This window comes from Saccostrea echinata, unplaced genomic scaffold (assembly GCF_033153115.1).
Source record: "Saccostrea echinata isolate AGI-Se365-2 ecotype Australia unplaced genomic scaffold, CSIRO_AGI_Sech_v1 ptg000047l, whole genome shotgun sequence".
Taxonomy (NCBI): Eukaryota; Metazoa; Mollusca; class Bivalvia; order Ostreida; family Ostreidae; genus Saccostrea; species Saccostrea echinata.
Genome location: NW_026889796.1, coordinates 6,045,089 through 6,054,429, shown reverse-complemented (window position 1 = coordinate 6,054,429; position 9,341 = coordinate 6,045,089).

Genomic DNA, 9,341 nt, shown 5'->3' with positions numbered 1-9,341 from the left:
ATAAATGATTTTAATGGAAAAAGATGAATTAAGCCTATAGTCATAAAGGTCCAGTTTTCCCTTTGAAGTTTTTATAAGGGGTTTTACCTATTTAATAAGTAATTTGAATTTGTACTTGGTTGTACATGACACACATCTCTGTCTATGTAACAGTATATTATATATGCAAATATTGTTCAGAATTAGTTGCCTTATTAATGAAATTATTTGTTAAGATTAAAGTGGGCCTTCTGGTCAGGTGGTTTTTTATTTTGCAATCACTTTTTCATCTTTTTTTTTTTAAATCAAATTTGAAAATATGTAAAGAGATATATAAGGCTGTATTCACTATTTATATTTCAAATCTCAGTCTATTTTATTATTTTATTATTTGGTCCACTAGCCTAGCCCGTATTCATTAATGTGCTAAAATATTCTCATTACATAAATGAATTAATTAAGTAAATTCGTATTCATTTTATCAAATATATATGTATGTTTGATTGTGTCGGTCAGAAGTTTTTTAGAACTTGTAACCAAGCTTAAAAAATTCATTGTTTGCATATGCAATATCCGGTAACAATATCCGGTAACATGCCTCAAATTTTGACCAAAATTAGCCACACTCTCCCTGCTACCGTCCTACGTTCAACAAAAGAATCGGTGAAAATGTTATGCACCCCCTCCCCCGCTCCACGTTTTGGGTACTTATATGAGAATCCTCCCCTTTTCTCATAATTCCCGCTTTGCATGATATTGATGGAAGGGGTTAAGAAAAATAATACATTATTAATAAGGTTGGATACAGGTGTGATTGAATCAGGGCTTTGGAGCACACCCCATTAAAGAAATTTTGGAAATACTTAAGAAACCAATTTATCTTGATTATTTCTTTCTTCTGTGGAGAGCACATTGCGGAGTTCATAAATCCACAAAACCTCTTTTCACTAAATTCAATTTTCATGCTACAGGAGTTGAAGTGTCTTGATTTTATTCCCTATTAATAATTCATTAATTATTTATTCAAAATGAAAATTTAAAAAAAAAAATGATAATTAAGCACGAGTTTCAGTGCCAACCCCCCCCCCCCCCTCAAAAAAAAAAGCATAAAGTTCAACGAATGAACGCATTATCTGAAGACTGGGTATTAAATTGTTGTCCTTCCTCTTTGACAATGTGTTCTATAGAATGCATTCATCAAGATCATAACCCAGTGGTATCTAAGAAATTTTGAGTAGTGCAACGTTGAGTAGTGCAATTTTAATGTGTACAAGTAATAGCTTTTCAAAAAGCTTGTCTGACTAATCAATTAATATCTATGGAACGTATATGCAAGATTTTTCCGTCATCAAGGAGTGACATAGTTGCGATACTTCATTACACAAGATGTACAATTGACTTTCTCAAATGTCATAACCAAATACAACAAATTAACGAATATCTAAGACATGCCACTATTTGGTCATTTATTAGCGTAGATTATAATCAAAGGCGGATCCAGCACCGGCGCGCCTGGCGTGCGCCCCCCACCCCCGTTTGAATTTTTTGTATGTAGAACTTATGTGTTCATTATGCTAAAATCAAGGAAAAAACACCTCTTATTTGTAAGAATTCGTCAGCTTCCGGGAGCTTCGCCCCCGAACCCCCATCAGGGCTTTGCCCTGGACTCACTGGGGTTTCAATACAGCCCCCAGACCCCCTGCCTTCTACTGCGCCCTCTCGTTATGAAATTCCTGGATCCGCCACTGATAATTCTGAGAAAAATAGATGATTCTTAAGAAATTCATACTACATGTACTCTCTTACTAGAGAGCGCGCCTCATGTACACTCGACGATGAAGTAAATTATGAACAGTTTTAACTGGGAAAGTTGTCTTGAAGTGCTTGAGACAAAAATGCTTCAATGCTGCTCTAGAAATCAAACTAAATGACCTGTACACTTTATAGCTAGCACAAAACAAGATACTAACAACACCCCCCCCCCCCCCCCGGACAAAACTCAGGCGGTGATGGTCTTACCATATACGTGTACATGTATTATAATTGAGTTTAAAATACATCTTTATATACAGTTTTGAAATTGTTAAGTTTTTCTTTTCAACCGATTTCAGGACCTAGGCTTTCTCATAATTATAATAACCTGTTTTTTATGAAATGAAAACCAGTGCAGATCATGATGTCGTGGAGTGAAGTCCATTCCTCTAAGGGCACTGACCTACACTCTTGTCACTGTATTAAAAGGAAATCCTTGTTCATCACAAAGCATGAAATAATATGCTACTCGCTGACTTTCTAAGCTTTCTTAAAAACCTAACCTTGTAACGTACATTATAAATAAATGATATACTGAAAAGAAAGGCTAGGTGGAAAACAGACTGAATCAAGAAGGGATGTCCCATTACTAGGTGGAGGGAGTTTGTTTATGATTAGACTTGTCCACTTATAGGATAAATAGTAAGAATAATCAGCAAATCCTTTGCTTTAGTGTTGCCTGTCCATATACAATGTGTTCTCTTAAAAAATGAGATAAAATTTACTGTTAATAAAAAATCTGGAGCTTAAGAATCGTGTTAAAAGAATGAACATTTATAATTTACTTATTTCCATAGAAGTTATCACACCCATTCAATAGAACACCCCAAGAAAAAGGTGCGAAGATAATTTACGTGACTTTTGGCGCGAAATGATTGTGTCACCCCTTTCGAAGAAGGCAAACGGACTGATCCAGTAGTTTAGAAACGCAGAAAAAATGTTATACGGACATGTCCGTACAAAGAAACGCAAAGAATAAACATGTGCATGCAAAAAACTGAAGGGTTTAAACACATCATTATTTTGCATCAGGTATATGATTCTTTCTCCTGCAAACTGTATTTGTTTAAATGCAGGTAACAAATTCCAATGTAAATCAGCTTGCACAAAATCTAGTTCATTAAGAATGATCGCTTAGTTTCGGATCCCTGAAATATTAATCCTTATACTGCCTGATGCACGTGACGTCAGGCAATCATGGTGTTATACCTATAATATATGTATCACAATCGTATTGCATTTTTGAACTTCAGAGGAATTCTTTTTTTTTTTTTTTTGTGACCATGGCAACACCATTAACTGAAATAAAAAAGTGAAACAAAGAACTGAGTGTATCTTAGCGTACTCTACTTGTATTCCAAGTTTTATTTAAATCGGGCAAAACTGTAAGAGGAGAAGCAATTTGAAAAAATACAAGTAGATCAGACAGTGGAAAGTCCAGACTTACAAATGACGGACACTACCATTGCATAAGATCTTTCTATCACATAAAATCGAAAAGTAGAGCTTAAAACTAATTAATGCATCCTTTGTTTTGATAGCATCAGTCACTTCTCTTTAAAGGAAGTATTACTTCTCAATTTATTTGTATTTCTGGGAAGTTCTGTTTTCAGTTTTACTGGATTTTAATATTCAGGAAAAAACTGCTCGCCCGGAGACGTAAAACAAAGCATTAATTTACTGTGGCCTTATGAGGTGAGCTTGTTAGTCCAGTAGCGTTGTCCTATATAATTACTATAGATTTTAGCAAGAGTGAGTATCTGAGGGCCCTGAAATACAACATCGTTACTTTGGTGTATTATACTTTCATGTAAATTACTGGAATTTGATTCGTCGAGAAACATTTGTTAAAAAACACCGTTATCCTCTGAATGATGAAACTGCGCCTTCCAGATAGAATTTAACAACAATCAACATTGCTTGAGGACGGATGATATCACCCCCTCCCCCCCCCCCCCCCCCACACACACACACACAATCTATGTGCGAGCGCTTCATCTTTATTTGTATTTGTATAAAACATTCAGAATAATATAATATAGAATGATATAATAAATACTTCATGTAGTAGAGGGTAACATTTATATAACTATATACATGCAGTATTTATATAATATGATGTCCATGGATACTAAAATCAAAGATGTCACTTTTTTCGTTTATGCGGTATAATGACGGATCAAAATTGTTCGTCCCTGGCACCTGTTTTACTTTGTATCCGGAGTGTACTGTATCTGTTAACAATAGTCTCAAGAAGTTCTTCAAAAGTGCGTGTAGCACGTCAACACGACAAGTTATGTGAATTGCTGTTTGATTTTAATAATTTTCGATACATGTATATTTAATACCATTCATCAACGAAATTCAAAGATAATGACGAGATTTCCAGACAGCAGTAGGCCTACGTCAAGCAAATGGCCTTCAAAGATCTATCAATTCTGTGAAGACCGCGTGTTTTATCCGTGAACAATTTCTCTGTTTTAATATTTTCTAAAATGTTTTATTACATAAAATAGATTTTATATAAAAAAGTGAAAAAAATCTGCTCAAAGTCTAATATTCACTTCCCTCGTGGTGAGCAGAAAAAAAGGTCTTATACACGTGTTTGTTGTACTTTTAATCAATATGTACATAAAAAAAACCGCTGGCTAATGAACGAGGCAATGTAGAGGTAATGTAGCGGTAATGTTATCTTTTTTGTAGTGGTAATGAGTATGCAGCAGTGATGAAAATTTTGAAAATGTAGCGGTAATGATACGCACCCTCCAAAACATATGACTCGATATACATCCCCCCACTCCACCCTCAGCCATTTGGCCGACCTATTTCAATACAACCTCCCTTTGATATGTTTTTATTTGTAACAACTTTAGTTTTAAAACTTTTTAATTAAAGATTGGAGTTATTATTTACGGATTTGAATTTAATATTACTCCAAATTTGTCTTCTTTAAAAAAAAATTATCCCAGGAACGTGTGTCGGTAGCAGTCGATGTTAGGGCCGGTACACACGGTAAGGTTTGTCTTACAAGTCTAAAACCTACATTTTGCAGGACGGACGTAGCGTCCACACGCTGAGGCACGACTTACAAGATTATAAACAGCATTTCCATAAATTCCACGTGTTTTTGAGGCGTAAACAGTGCACATCATTAAAATAGAAGTATAGATTACTTGCAAGGACTTTGAAATAATTTTACAGACCAGTGCAATCACACTTCTTGAAAAAGAGGAGGTTGAACAAAAGCATTTGCGGATATTTTCATTATCATATTCGAATATACTTAATGTTCCCTTTAATCAATCATTTAAGACGACAATAGTATTAAGATATACATGTACTCCTAAGAGCAAGCCTATTTCCCGAGGCGAAGTCAGCAAGATTTCAGTTCCCCAAGAACATTTTTTTTTACAGATTCCATTCTATATTCATAATGTGTACATTTTAATTTAAAATTTCCAGTAAATTTATCATTTCAAATATAACTCGTTTCATTCATCTTTGATTCTCTCTGTAACAGAGATTTTTTAGCAAGGCAATTGCACCATAATAAATTATAAATTAATCACGCTATAAAGAGAGAGACACACCCCCCTCCCTCTGCGTTTTAAGGGGGCCGACTGGGGTTTTCATTGCGCAATACTTCGCGAAGCATGGTAAAATAAGGCATATTTACTTATAAAATAGATGCTCTTGAAATTTTAAGCATAGTAAATTGAGAATTTCACAATCATTTTTATCATTTTTTATGTAAATCTGTGGTATCTACAGGTCATGTTTTGTTGTACTCCAGAAAAACAGGAATATATCATGCATTTTGAGATGTTCCCTCTGAAAACCAGAAGGTAGAATTTTGTGTTTCTTGCATAAAATGTACAATATAGTATTATCCATCAAATAATATAATTTGGCAAAAAGTCTATAGTAGCATTTGTATAATTTGCTCCGAAGTGCGAAAAAATGGTATTTCCCTATACATGTATAATCCTATAGTAAATGTACCTGTATTTTGAGATGGTCCCTACAAAATTACCAGACAGTAGATTTTCACTAAACTTGGCATATATACTTAAGTCAATGTAAGGTACATATGGAATAAAATTAAAGAGTTTCTCTATAGTAGTTTTCACACAATAAACCCCAGTCGGCTCCCTTAAATAATTAAAATACGAAAGAAAAAATACCAAAAAATGCAACAAGCAGAAAATAACACTTATTATAGAACACGATTTTATAGTAAAGGTTAGCCAGACAAGGGGGTTGGACTCTTCGTTGACAAATTCTTGCTTGCAGCTTGTTGTAGAGTGCACTGGATGTGACAACATTTGAGCACTGAATTTTTCAAACTCAATCTCCTTCCCTTCAGACAGGATAAGTGTTGGTCGTCCAAGAAGTATGTTCATCTTCTGGTAGACCGAATACATGTAGTTCAGCTTCTAGGTGAACATTGAATGAGTCTGATAAAGAGTTCCACCATATGTTTTGCTGATTCACTAGGACCGAACAAGATACTGTTGCATGTGAAAAAAAAACATTTGCAATACAGGGTTTTGACACAATAAGTTGCAAATGAATTTAAGGTTATGACCTGAATTTCGTTAATAAAACTTAGATCATCTCTAACACACACTAATTTAAGCCCCGTCTTATTCAAATAAAACAATGACCTACAAAGCCGTAATGGAGAAGCCCATGCTTAGAGCTATTAACTAATGTAAGCGGGCGAAATCGCAATGTTATGAAGGTTCATCCTTTAAAGTGACATATAGTGTCGTTCATTGGCACATATTGTCGTTGACATAATGTGCTGATATAATAGTTATGCCTTATTTTTCTTCTGCTGAACGAGTGACATCGTGAGCAGTTACAATTTTGCACAATGACGCAGCAGGCTACGTTGTGTGCAATGAATTTTCAATTAATTGATAAGTAGTAAAAATAATTTTAATTGCAATCAGCGATTATCATCATGCAAACTCTGATGTTCAGGACGGCAATATGTGTCACAAGGGTCTGCACACTTTGTCGCCGGCGACAGTGTGTGCAGGTATATTTTATCCCTGGGCGACAATTTGTACCGGTGGGCGACAATATGTGCCAAAGCTCAATTCTTTATATAATGTCGCCAGCGACAATATATTCAAAGGCAAAAATATGTGCCGCTACAGGTCTCTCTTGGCCCATTTTAAATCTTCTAGGTTATAACCAGTTTCAAAAACATTCTACAGAAAACAGAATACTGCTATATGGTCTTTTACTTGTAATTTATAATGCTCATTTCTCTTGAAACTACGTATGTAAGTATTTCTAAAAAGTTTTTTATTTAAAAAAAACCAATCATTATGATATTTAATTGAAAGTGGAAACACCATTACTGATTAGGGGCCCGTTTCATCAAAAGTCAAGTATATTTACGAAATCAACCGGAATCTTTTTCGTCTTTTGAACGTTAACAACTTTTTACTGGGCGCAGGCGGTTCCGCGATTTTTTTTTTCAAGGAAGTGGGGAGGGTAGGTCATCAGTAAACAAAAATTCCATCTGAGAAACTTGTTGACAAGCTAAACATCGTAATTTTCTTTCCCAAAACTGAAAATCTCGGGGGGGGGGGGGGGGGGAGGGGGTGTTCCCTTCGTCCTTCCCTTCAATTCTTAAACTTGATAAATATATGGTTCTTCCTACTAACTTAACTTTTTAACAGGGGTCCAAGGTCATTTGCATTTTTTTACTTTCTTTACTCTTGATTTGTATACCTGAATATATAACTCCGCAAATTGCGGCGAAGAGGACTGGACACTCTCCATTACCCCCCCCCCCCGAGATCCACGCATGTGGACGTGGAGTAAATAAGAAATGGAGTTTTCGAGCACGATAAAGTTTTTAAAAAGCCTACTTGGTTTTACGATGAGTTAAAAAAAATATTTTTTTGAATATAGATATTAACCAAACCTAAAGAAGATAACTGTGCTTCCTTTTTAGAAAAAAATGTTAGGGAAAATAGTTTTTTTTTTCAAAATAAACATTTTAATAGGTTTCTTTTCAGTGAATGACACAAAATGTATAAACAATACCTCGTACTCAAAATACAACAATCAAATGTGTATAAATGCAGGATTATCAAAACTTAAGACATGGTGTAAAAATGAATCCCTAATAAGACAATCTTTTATGAAGAAATTTTTTAAAGTTATGTAAATACTGCATGTCAACTACTTCCCTAAATGGGTGTAACCCCCCCCCCCCCAATTTCCGCTCCCCCAAATATTCATAGTTTGTGAAGTTAAATAATGCATCGTTTGTATTAAAAAGACTTAAATTCTTAGAATTTACTGTAATTCTTCTTAAGGAATGGCTAAATTGTTTTCAGATCAGTAAAGTCGCTTTATTTTATGTACACGCCCGAACTTCCACCTACCCATGAGTAGACGTAAAAATTTGGCCTAAGGTGTTAGGATACGCTGTTTAATGAAATGCAAATCTTTGTGCTAGTCCCGACTTTACGCCGGCGTGGCGCTACGACTTGGCGTCGACCTTGATGAAACGGGCCCCGGGGACATAAATAACTGATTGAAGAAGTTTGAATGAGTACTCCAGAAAGATGTTCAGGTAGTTTTGCAAAATGGTGAAAACTGAAACGAAATAATCTCCTGTTTACAAGTCATAACATGCTAGTCAATAAACATTACTCTCTAGCTATGTTTACTTCCGTGAATAATTTATCTAATCGACTTATTTAATCTATCTAATTGGTAGTCTTGTTGTAGTCTTGCCAGAGTGACATGTACTGATGATTCCTCGTGTATTATAATTTACTGAACACCGAAATATAGAAGATTCCAAGCACGTTTGCAGGGATGAAATATGGAGCTCATTGAAGATATTGTACATGTTGTAACAAAACGATTTGTGCCTCCACTTGGGATTGGACCCAGAATTAATCTCTAACATGCCAGTCCAATACTCTATCAATCGAGCCAAGGAATTAAGCCACTAACCCAAGGAATCAGTGTATCACACAATATAAAACTGTACCCCTCCAGAGATAGATGTGACCTCATTTCTTAAGGAGTGCTAAAACATGTAGGGTAGTTCCGGAGCCGGGGGTTGGGTGGGGTGGGGTGGGGGGGGGGGGTAATCACATTTACCCGATAAAGAATACCCAATCACAACATTGGACATCAAATGTAACAGAAATCCGTTTGTGCTTGGGATTGAACCTGGGATGTCTTGTCTGTCCAGGCCTCTACTAATCGAGCCAATGCGTTAACCGTACAAACCCTTATAACCGTCTCTGTCGCAATATTGCATAAATATTACATGTAGTTGAGGGCAACAGGCACGTAGCATGCATCGGGGGGGGGGGGGTGCCCTATTTTTAACTGCTAATATAGTATATAGTAAAAGTTCATCGACTTAGCGGCCCACTCCCCACATTTTGTTGCAAATCCTCCGATGCGAATGTTATTTAAAAGAAAATCTTGGAAACTTCCCCCTAACCCCCCCCCCCCCCCCACCACCACCACCACACCACCATCAGCATGAAAGATGATAT